This window comes from Quercus robur, chromosome 4 (assembly GCF_932294415.1).
Source record: "Quercus robur chromosome 4, dhQueRobu3.1, whole genome shotgun sequence".
NCBI classification, from domain to species: domain Eukaryota; kingdom Viridiplantae; phylum Streptophyta; class Magnoliopsida; order Fagales; family Fagaceae; genus Quercus; species Quercus robur.
The window spans coordinates 69,006,320-69,017,384 of NC_065537.1; the positions used below are offsets into that span (position 1 = coordinate 69,006,320).

Below are 11,065 nucleotides of genomic sequence, written 5' to 3' on the forward strand. Positions count from 1 at the left end.
TCAATTGAAAATTACCAATTAAGGTTTGTCTTTTTGCTTGAATACCAATTAAGATTAGAGGATGCTATTATTTTTCTTACTGTGTCCATTTTTATATAATAGGTTGTTCTGCTCAAAACAAAACCCAAATTTAAGAACGTTTGGTTTTTCCATTGGTTGATAATTTGGCACTTTCTCTCTCTGCTAAAGCCGTGGCCCTTTCTTCTTGAATTTTGACCATTGAGACAAAATTCAAGAACCTGCCCTGTTCAAAACTTTCTTGCCCAGAAATCGTGTAACAAGTAGTGGACTCGATGGTAATCATCTTCTCTCTTTCTTTTAATATTTAGGGAAATCTCTTTCTATTTTGTTTCCTTTCTGTATGTTCAAAGGCCTGCTGTTGCACAGAACAGATAGAGTTTATATCTTTGTACCTACGATTGACTCAATGGTGATGTACTTGGTTGCTTCGCTGACAACTGCAAAAATAGAGAAACTTTTACTACTTGAGGGGAGTGTCTACCATGCCAGCTAACAATGCAAGAGTTGTCTTATTAAATGGATTCTATTTGGTCAATTATTTTCTTTATATATATGCTTAAACATGATCTTACATATACTAGAAATTGATTTGCACAATGTCATTGGGTAATTGGTAAACAACTAATGAATTATGTAGTTTATGGGTTGAGACACTAAGGCTGAATAATTTGTTCATTTTCCAAATGTTTCTGGAGAATTCATTTAAGTCAAAAGTATAAAATGAGATAGAGTCTAGTCGGTTTATTTAGTCTAGTGTGTCTGGACATGCACAAATCTAATGGTAAATTATCTAACAGATTTCAGAATACCCTTGTTTTTTTTACTTCCTTATGTATTGTTCTATGGTGGGTTATTAATGCTCAAAGCAGCATCCAAACTTAGGAACTTTTCATTTTCTTTGAGGTTGGTGTTTTGTCTACTTGTCTACCTCCTAAAGCCCCTTTGGTTCTTTTAATTTTTGTCGTACAGACTCTGTTTGAATATTGGGCAACATTGCACATGTTCTTTTCATTAATCAATGCAAGAAGAGGAGACCAACATGCAGGGCCCCCACACGAGTATGGGGGATAGTGTACATGGAACTTTTAAGCTATAGAGAGGTAGAACGAGTAAGGATGGTTGAGACATGACTGGTAAGAGAAGCAGTTTGATTAAATATCCCAAAGATGGAGTAATTCACTGCAAAGCAATGCAGAGGTAAGGAGTAATTTTAGCCTTTGAACTATGCTTAACTTATCATTTTTGTGCCAATAGCCAAAACATTATATAGGAACCAATATGAAAAATTTTCTTGTAGATCATTTAGAATGGTGAATTAAATACATTGTGCCACACATTTAATAAATTAATGGTTTAATTGGCCAGTTCTATATGTTTTTGGGGTTTTTAAATATTTAAGGGTTATTATCTAGTACTAATCTCACCAAGGGAGGGGTAGCTTGATACAGTCCTACTCTCTAGAACTTGCCCTGAAGTATACTCTTTTATAATACTAAAGACATGCGTTTTCTTACAAAAATGAGCGGAAGTTGTTTCTAATTTTTTTACACTTTCTTTTTTTAAGATGTTTCTGTTTGAATATTAAGAGATCCATATTGTGTGTGCAATTACGCATTTTAGACTAGTTCTGTATGTCAACCTTTTTTGTGATCTGAATGCTAAAATTAAGGACCACTAAATAATTAATCAATTCAAAGGAAGGGCGCTAGTGCCAATAGATTAACATCTTTTTGTTGAAGAAATATACATATGATTTTGTAGTATACTAATTAAGTTGCACCCTTCACAAATTATCAAATGTAATTTTGTTCCTTTTTTTTCCCCTCTCTTTATTTATCTCTTCAAGGGTCTTTTAAAAAAAATATTTGTAATAAAATTCTAACTACGTCATTTCATTTGTAGAATGAATTGTGACACTAAACTATAGGGCTCAAGTATTGATACTATTCATCATATGCATACTAAAATCCTTTACCAAGGCAGTGATATATATTCCATTTCATGACTGGATTGCACTCTCTTCTATTGTACTTTTATTCTGCATCTGATATCTCCATGTCCTTTCATTTTCTTCTTTTCTACAGAATTGTATCTCATACTTAGTTGATAGGTGTTTGCATTTCGTTTCCGTATTATGCAATATATAGACCAAGTGATGTCCTTCTCAAAAAAAAAAAAAAAAAGACCAAGTGATGTCTGGCACTTCTTGACCTTGAGTTACAATTGTTCAAAGGGGTGAATCCTGAATAAAATGCTTAGAGAAATAGCTTGGAGCTATTATCCATGTTAGCTATCCTTAATATTTTACTAAAAAAGGGTCACTAATTTTCACCTTGAATGTAGTCCTTGAGAAGATTTCACAGAATAACTCCTTTTTTTCCTCAATTTTATTTTCTATAGCTTAGCGTGCATCAAAAGCACCATATGCTTTAGAGTTTAAAGTCGCAAAATTCTAGGGATAACTTAACTTTATGCTTCATTCAATTGGCAAGAAAGATCAAGAATAGCAAAAATCATGTGGAAATTTTATTATTTAGCACAAATCATGTGGAAATTTTGTATTTCCAAAATGTGTGATGAATACTTTGCCTATTTTTCTTTCTCAAATAATGGATCAAAAGATTGCTGGTGCCCCAAATATTCTAACCAGGTCCAAAAGGATCTCACCCCATTAGCTGCACAGGTTCTTACATCCTTCGACCTCTACCTCATATATTTATTGAACCACATCTTGATCAGTTGTGCTCTCTTTAAGTTGTTCTCTTTCAAGAGCACCATTTTATTGAATTTCTAAATTATTTGTTTTTATATATAAACAGAGGGGTGTGGCATTGAAACCAAAAGGATTTTCAAAGATGGTTCTACAAAAATCAAGCATCAACTTTCAATAGATTGAGTAATACGCCTCTCACTTTCTTACTTTAGTTTCATATTTATGATAATTTTTGTAATAAACAGTTTTGTCTTCTCAAAACATTTCTTGCAAAATTATTTTTGTAACAATAATATTTTTTAGCAGGTGAATTTTTAATTTTTTATAGTTTTTAACAGATGAATTCTTAATTTTGTTGTTTTCTTTTTTTGTGTTGTCTGGAGCTCATTGTTGTGTACAAGTAGGTAACTAATCCCATTTAATCTTACATTTAAAAGAATGAGTGTGGAACACAATCTGCAAGTCTTAAAAGTTATATATTTGTTTTTCAGTTGTCAATTTCAAGTGCAGGGCAAATTTATGCTTGCTCCATTGATGGCTTTTGGGACTTCCACAACAAAGAACCTCTTTGGTAAGTGCTGTTATCCCTACATTAGCATCATTTTGCTCATCCTTGAAGTAGTCTTTCAATTCTTCTTAAGGTTGATAAGGATGGTACAATATTCCAAGCCATGGGCAATTGCATATATGAGAGTCCAAAAACACTTACATTAACTTGAAACTTTTATACACATGCAATGGATTCCCTTTTGTGCAGATGCTAGGTGTATGTTTCATGTTCTAGTCTTAGTTCCCCAATAATATTCGTTCTGTTTTGCAGTGTGGATGGAAGTCACTGTGTCGTATTTGAAGTGAGTGTGAAGTGTGAAGATGATCCATATCTATGTATTTTAGAGAAAAGGGAAAGGGAGCATTTTCCATAAGGGACTAGAATTAGGGTGAGAAAGATTATGTCCCTTGATGACTTCCATTTAGATGAAATTCCTTGTTTTCTTACCTGAATTTTCCTATTAATTTTTGTTCTTATTGGACAATCTTGGAATCTCCCTCATAGGTGATAAAGCCGCTTGGTGAAGTTGTTCATCATGGAAGATATGGTGACCAGAGCTTTGTTGAACCATATGCTCTTTACAAGCAAGTTTTCAGAAGGTATGCAAACATGCATTTGGATTAAAATAAAAACTGGTATGGTACTTTCAAATTCCTCACAACAATTGAAATTAAATTCAACTGTAAGAAACAGAACTCTAGAAGAGCTCAACTTCCCTCCCCTGCCCCCTGCTGATGGGGGTTTTGTTGTTGAGAATGCTTATGTTCTAGGGTCATATGAATTTTTCCCTGTATTTAGTCAGGATGTTATGCCCTTCCTAGATTTTAGATTCTTACCAATTGAAGTATGAGTGAATGCCTTCAAAATTTCTGAAGGGTAGGTTGTCCATTGTCTCATATATGGTTTTAACTGCTTGACTGAAGGTCATCTTTGTGAATAGTTTTTACAATTTATTTTTTACATTTTTTTTTGCCCTAGAGCTTGATATTCACAAATTTTACACATTTTAAAGCTTGATTTAATCCATGATATTCTTCTGGTAAAGTTCTACCTGCTACTGCTAGCTAGGCTTGTAGTATTTTTAAATCACAGATACTTTTTCTTTAGAGCAAAATTTACTCCTTTTAATATTAGTTTTCAGATTCAAGTAGTTATGTTTCAGGAAAAAAAAAAAATTATAAGTGCAATGCTGAAATGTCAAATGTGTATTTCTGCTCAACAACAATATCCAATGAGAATTGTTTTATTTAACTGCTCTCAGCTTGGTCAGCATAGCCATAGATTATCTCATGCTTGTCTTATTGATTTATTTATTTTTCTTCCTTGTTGATAACAGCTGCATTATGTTTTGTAGTTAAGATGGTAAGAGCCTTTGTCCTCATTTTGCATAATATTTGCCTCAATGTCTTGAGCCATTGTTTTGGGTGTAATAGAAAGGCAAATAGAGGTAAGCTGTAACATTTTTGAGAAAAATGATAAAAGTCTATGGAAATTGGTCAATATTTAATATGATATTTTAGCTATTGTTTCCCCTACAGATGACAGTTCCACTAAGCATGCAACCTGACTCATAACTCCAAATCTTTTTTATTTTTAAGTATCTAGGAAGTATTTGGGATATGTAATAGATTTTTTAATAGTATTTGTCTCACATTCTGGGTGAAAAGTTGCTTCTCAACTTGGTGGTAAATGAGGGAGGCGAGAGACCAAACAAAAAAAGAAAAAAAAAGAAAACCTAACTCTCAAAGCTCAATGATGTGTCGGATCTCGATTGGGTAAAACTCATGCATGTATGTGTGTTTGGCATGATAACGATACGCATAATCCCCACGTAAAGCTGAGATTAGCATTACATTGATTGAAAGGAAAAGCTCATTAGTGAAGTAGAAAAGCGCTTGGTAGTTTTTGTAATTAATAATTTGAAATGGAAGCACTTGAATACATATCAGATGAAGAGAGTGTTAGTAACGTGTTGGATGGTTCCTCTACTTCTTGTTCAGAAACACCATTCTTCCCATCCTTATCTTCTCTTACATTATTGAATTGCCCAGATCTAAAGGGATTGTGGAGGAATTCAAACGATGATAATGAGCTACACCATCTCTTACTTCCATCATTTCCTCCTTGTCTTTCGAAAACCTCGCTCAAAATTTATTTTTCAATATGCTTTTTTGTTCATTTCTCTAATCACTTCAAAGAAGAGCGGGCCAGCATGCAGCCCCCACTTTGGAGTATGGGGCATTACGTGCTGGATTAATAGAAGTGGGTGGGAATGATCCAGTGGTTTTCTGCCAGGAAAAAAGTGTTACCCAATATCAAAGTGTCTCTCCATTTTCCTGTTAGGATAATTTGAAAATATGTGCTTAAAATTTTACATGTCACTGGTAGGCTGAATAGAGTAACTATCTAGTACTCTGCAAATAGAAAAATTTACATGTCACTGGTAGTCCGAATAGAGGGACTTTTTAACTTTATTTTTGATAGGTAGGACTTTTTAACTTTATGCTTCATTTGATTGGAGAGAAAGAGCAAGAATAGCAAAAAATGTTTCGATCATGTGTACAAGAGATTTAATTTTCTTAAGTAAGACTTTTGTTAAAAAAGCACAAAAAGTGACACAACTCTACTACATCGGATGTATACAAGAGATTTAATTTTCTTTATTCAATTATTTAGCTTAAATCATGTCGTAATTTCATGTTTCTAAAGAGTGTGATGAATACATTGCCAATTTTTCTTTCTCAAACTAACAGAAGCGTAAATTGAGGAGGCAGTAATGGATCATAAGAGGTGCTCCAAATATTCTAACCTGGTCCAGAAGGATCTCACCCCATAAGCTGCACAGGTTCTTAAATCCTTCAACTTCTGCCTCATACATTATTGACGCACCTATCTTGATAAGTTGTGCTCTCTTTCCGTTTTTCTCTTTCAAGAGCTTTCAATTTTTTTTGAATTTATAAATTATGTGTTTAGATGATTGTACAGAGGAGAGTGTGGCATTGAAACCAAAAGGATTTTCAATGATGGTTCTACAAAAATCAAGTATCATCTTTCAGTAGATTGAGTAATACACCTCTCACTTCCTTTTATTAATTTTATACTCATGATCATTTTTGTAACAAACTGTTTTGACTATTCAAAATTTTTCTTGCAACATGATTTTTGTAACAATAATAGTTTTTAATACGTGAGTTCTTAATTTTGTAGCTTTCTCTTTTTGTGCAGCATGGAGCTCATTGCTATGTACAAGTAGGTGACTAAACCCATTTCTTACATTAAAAGAATGAATGTGTGACATAATCTGCAAATGTCTTACAAATTTTAATATTTGTTTTTCAGTTTGCAATTTCAAGTACAGGGCAAATTTGTGCTTGCTCCATTGAGGAGGCTTTTGAGACTTCCACAACAAAGAACCTCTTTGGTAAGTGCTGTTATCTCTACATTAGCTTGGTTTTAGTCATCCTTGAAGTAGTCTTTCAATTCTTTTTAAGACTGCTTAGGATACCACAATATTTAAAGTCATGGGCAATTACATATATGTTTATCACAAACACTTACATGAACCTGAGACTTTTATACACATGCAATGGATTCCTTTTTGTGCAGATGCTAAGTGTGTGTTTCATATTATAGTATCAGTTTCCCAATAATATTGGTTCTCTTTTGCAGTTTGGATGGAAGTCACTGTGTCCCTGGTTGACTGCCATTTAGATGAAATACCTTGTTTTTTTTACCTAATTTCTCCTATTAATTATCGTTCTTATTGGAGAATCTTGGAATTTCCTTCATAGGTGATATTGTGAAATTATTAATCAAGGCAGAGTTGATGACCAAAGCTTTGTCCTACCATATGCTCTGTACAAGCAAACTTACAGAAGCCATGAGAACGTGCAATTGCGCTGGAATGGAACTTACATATTTCTCACAACAATTGAAGATAAATTGATGAGAATGCTTATGTTCTAGGGTCTACTTCCCTCTCCTGCCGCCCCGCAAGGTATATTGATGAGAATGCTTATGTTCCAGGGACATGAATTTTGCCCTGCATTTAGTGAGGATTTTTTGCCCTTCCTAGATTTTTTGATTCTTAGTTCTTACTACTAGAAGTATGAGTGTTTGCCTTCAAAATTTCTTAAGGTTGTCCATTGCCTTATGTATGGTACAAACTGCTTTACTTAAGGTCAACCTTGTGTTTGGTTATTTATTCTTTTATTCACATTTTTTTTGCCCTAGAGTTTGATATTCACAAATTTTATTTATTTTAAAGCTTGATATAAACCCTGAAAATTCTACTGGTAAAGTTCTACCTGCTAGGTTTAGAGTATTTTTAAATCTCTAATACTTAGTCTTTAGAGAAAAATTTACATCTGTTTTTTTTTGTTTTTTTTTTCCTTCCTTTTATTATTTTCCCCCCAGCTTCAGGTAGTTCTATTTCATACTTCCTTGAAGAAGGCAGGAAAAATTCCCAAGTGCAATGGTGAAATGTCAAATGTTTATTTCTATTTAATAACAAAATCTAATGACAAGAGAAAACATCATAATACAATGTCCACTTATTTTCTTCTTCATTTACTATACTAGTACCATTGTGATTTAATTGTCTTGAATAGTTCACTCTCCTTTTTCTCTTTTTTCCTGTCTCGCCTCCTGACCTTACTCTCACAAACTTCCCATTACATTGACTTAAGCAAGAGATTCATCCTTTGCATGAATGTTTACTAGAGTTGTTCACTTATTAGAATGGTGTTGTTTAACTGTTCTTATTTTGGTCAGCATAGTCATAGATTATCTCTTGAAGCTCTTGTTGATTTATTTCTTTTTTATTTTTTCAGTTGATGACTGCTACATTATGTTTAGTTAAGATAGTAAGAGCCTCTATCCTCATTTTGCGGACTATTTGCCTCAATGTCTTAAGGAGAGCCATTGTTTTAGGTTAGTGAAGTGGCAAATAGAGGTAAACTACAATATTTTTGAGCAAAATGATAAAAGTCTACGGAAATTGGTCAGTATTTAATATGATATTTTAGCTATTGTTTTCTCTACAGATGTCGGTTCAACTAAGATTGCAATTGGTCTCATAACTCCTTTTTCTATAAAGAGGTGAGCCTCCATGTTTCTTTGTGGTAAATTTGTCAGTTTCTTTATATTTTAATTATTTGGATTTTTCAGTTTAGATTTATTTATTTATTATTGGTTAATGCATAACCATATCTACAGGTATTTGAAGACAATAACATATTTCTCTCTCTTTTGTTATTATTTGTTAGGGATGTCAGCGATTATATGGCCATGTAGTTCCCCTTTGAATGGTTATCGAATGGAGACTATGTAACACTAAACAGACGAAGGGAAATTTTTTACATCATTCTTGAATCTAGCTATCACAAAGAAGCTGTTAAAGATCACATAATGATTTGGACTGCTCAGTTTTGTCCTCTTCAACAGTTTTGGAAGAGAAACGAGGACAATTAAGTAGATCTAGTTCTTTCATCCGGAATGCTGAATTTGCAATTCTCAACATGTTGAAATCTGTTGTCATCTAGGCTATCAAATATTTCATTGCTTCTTCAAATATCATAATCTGGGTGGCCAACTTTGTTGTTAGGTTTTAGTGGATCAACTTGTTGGGTTCCTTTTGCAATTATAACTCGGGTACCCTTTGTGCTTGTATGCCAATTAATGTTTTTAGTGTGTTTTTTTTTCCTTATGCGAATGGAAACTTTGGAAAGAAATTCTACATGTCTACAAGCTGGAGAAATTTTAGCAAATCAATCATTTTTATCTTTGTTTTGGTTTTTATTTTTCAAATTCAGTGAGCTCCATATTGCACACTTCGTATACACTCCTTTTGAATAGTGTTTTAAATACACAATTATGAGTCATGTGGCCATGTTTTTACACAATGAGTGTAGTATATAAGAGTGTGACTATTATTACTGTTGCATTATTATGAGACATCCAACATAACAAATTAACAATAGAAAGCAAAAATTGGGGTAATTGATCTTTCCAAAGAACACAGTTTTGCAAAATTAATCTTGTACCAGTTAGACTGCAGTGGAACCTACTTTCTCTGCTATCAGGAATCACTGTATCTGGGTTGTCTTGGCAGTATGAGCTTCGATCAACATAAAAATCGGAGTTTACATCTACCAATTCTAAATAGATAGGTTACACATTGATAATTTGCAGTTTGGTACTGGAACTCTTAAACAATCCAGTGATGATGTGTTACTGCTATACATATTGATAACAACTAAATTGGCCGTACGCATGGTTGAAATTTGAGGAAATAAATAATCAAAATGGTAAAACAAAAACAAGAAAATAAGAAGGCTTAACAGGTTGATTGTTAAAGATTTTCAAGCCCAAAAAAAAACACCTTCGTAGACTCGAAAGAAAGTAATCAATGCTACTTGGGTTACCAATGGTCCTAGCCTGGCCCAATATCTACTGACCCACATTACTACTTGTCCTTACAAACCTTCAAGTGAAATAAGGTTCACCCGATCCACAACCACAAGGCCCCCAATTCAGTGACCCTGTAACAGATATGGGCCAACTCCAATAAACATTTTTCAATAAATTTTTTTTAATAAAAAATTATGTTTATATTTTTTCTAATCACTCTCTTTCTTTTTAGGCTCTTGTTAATGAGGCACTCGATTAGGAGGTTTCAAAGGGGTCCACCTACATTGCAAAATAGCAAAGCTTAACCAAAAAAGAAAAAAAGAGATTTGCATGTTGCGAGTGATCTTTCAATAGACACCTATGAAATTCTAATGGGAGCTTAGCATTGCTTGTATCACAAAGTGCTGAAATATTGCTTCTCCATGTAAAAAAATTCACTCTTAAATGGATTAGCTTGAAGCCTAGGCTGTAGGTGAAAATTTTCCAAAACATTCTTTATAACATGGAAAGAGTTAGTGTAGCTATGATCTCAATTAAGTTATTAACATAGTATATTTGGGCTAAATTCAAATTTCAACACTTGGAAGGACTAAATATTTTCATTAGTAGCCCATACAAGTATAGTGAGAGAGAATACTCTTTGTTAATCTATTCAATGAGATTAAGTTCAACTGCGCATCTTGGGATCAAGTATTTTATTTTAGTAAAGACTGGCATGGCAGTGACTATCAATTAGTAGCTTTGCTATATATGCCTTTCAAGTTGACTTGGTCAAAAAAAAAAAAAGGGACCTTTCTATGGCTTTGTTGTTTGTATGCAATATTACAATATGATATTGACCTAAACTCATCTTTGATGGACTAGACGCTTAGGACTGATCGTCATTATTGTTGCATTGACCCACTAATTCAATTGGGTGGAAGATAGAAAGACTACTTGTGCGAAATCACTGCATGCTATCCTCCTAGAGTCCTAGTAGTTTTGAGAAAGTAAGTTAGTGTCTATCAAGCTTTACTATTTTTTTTAGACAGGATATCTAATTGAGCCATAAGACTCTTTGCCATTTTATTTATCTTTTATTCCTAAAACTTCATACAACATAATTGTAATGCATAAATACCTATATAACAAATAAATCCAATGCTATCAAATTTAGTTGAATTAACTTGTGTCAAAAGTCTATGTGTGGATTAGCTTAAATTTCAAAGTTGGATTATGCAAACAAGGCAGTAGGATCAAACTTGCACAATGTATGGGAATAAAGCATTAACGGTCCTAAGCATATTTTTTTGCACTGTTCTGGTTTGATGTTTGTGTACAAAAGTGTTGAGTTGGGAGTACTTTAAAAAAAAAAAAAAATTTAATTTTTT

General features: G+C 33.2%; 1 long non-coding RNA gene across 12 annotated transcripts in view; it reads left to right on the forward strand.

Annotated features, from left to right (window-relative positions):
* Positions 1 to 9,056, forward strand: part of LOC126724197 (uncharacterized) — a 116,130-nt gene extending 107,074 nt beyond the window's left edge. For 3 of the 12 annotated variants that reach the window (XR_007654727.1, XR_007654731.1, XR_007654732.1), the window contains 11 exons: positions 3,226 to 3,305; positions 3,555 to 3,672; positions 3,789 to 3,883; positions 6,038 to 6,129; positions 6,258 to 6,348; positions 6,492 to 6,533; positions 6,624 to 6,705; positions 7,076 to 7,281; positions 8,117 to 8,238; positions 8,330 to 8,384; positions 8,552 to 9,056. This is a non-coding gene — a long non-coding RNA (uncharacterized LOC126724197). Of the gene's footprint in view, positions 1 to 102; positions 297 to 990; positions 1,219 to 2,840; positions 2,918 to 3,225; positions 3,306 to 3,554; positions 3,673 to 3,788; positions 3,884 to 4,822; positions 4,989 to 6,037; positions 6,130 to 6,257; positions 6,349 to 6,491; positions 6,534 to 6,623; positions 6,706 to 7,075; positions 7,282 to 8,116; positions 8,239 to 8,311; positions 8,385 to 8,551 lie in introns of those variants that run through there. The other 9 variants (XR_007654722.1, XR_007654701.1, XR_007654720.1 and 6 more) reach the window with 6 other exon arrangements.
* The last annotated feature ends 2,009 nt before the right edge of the window (positions 9,057 to 11,065 follow it).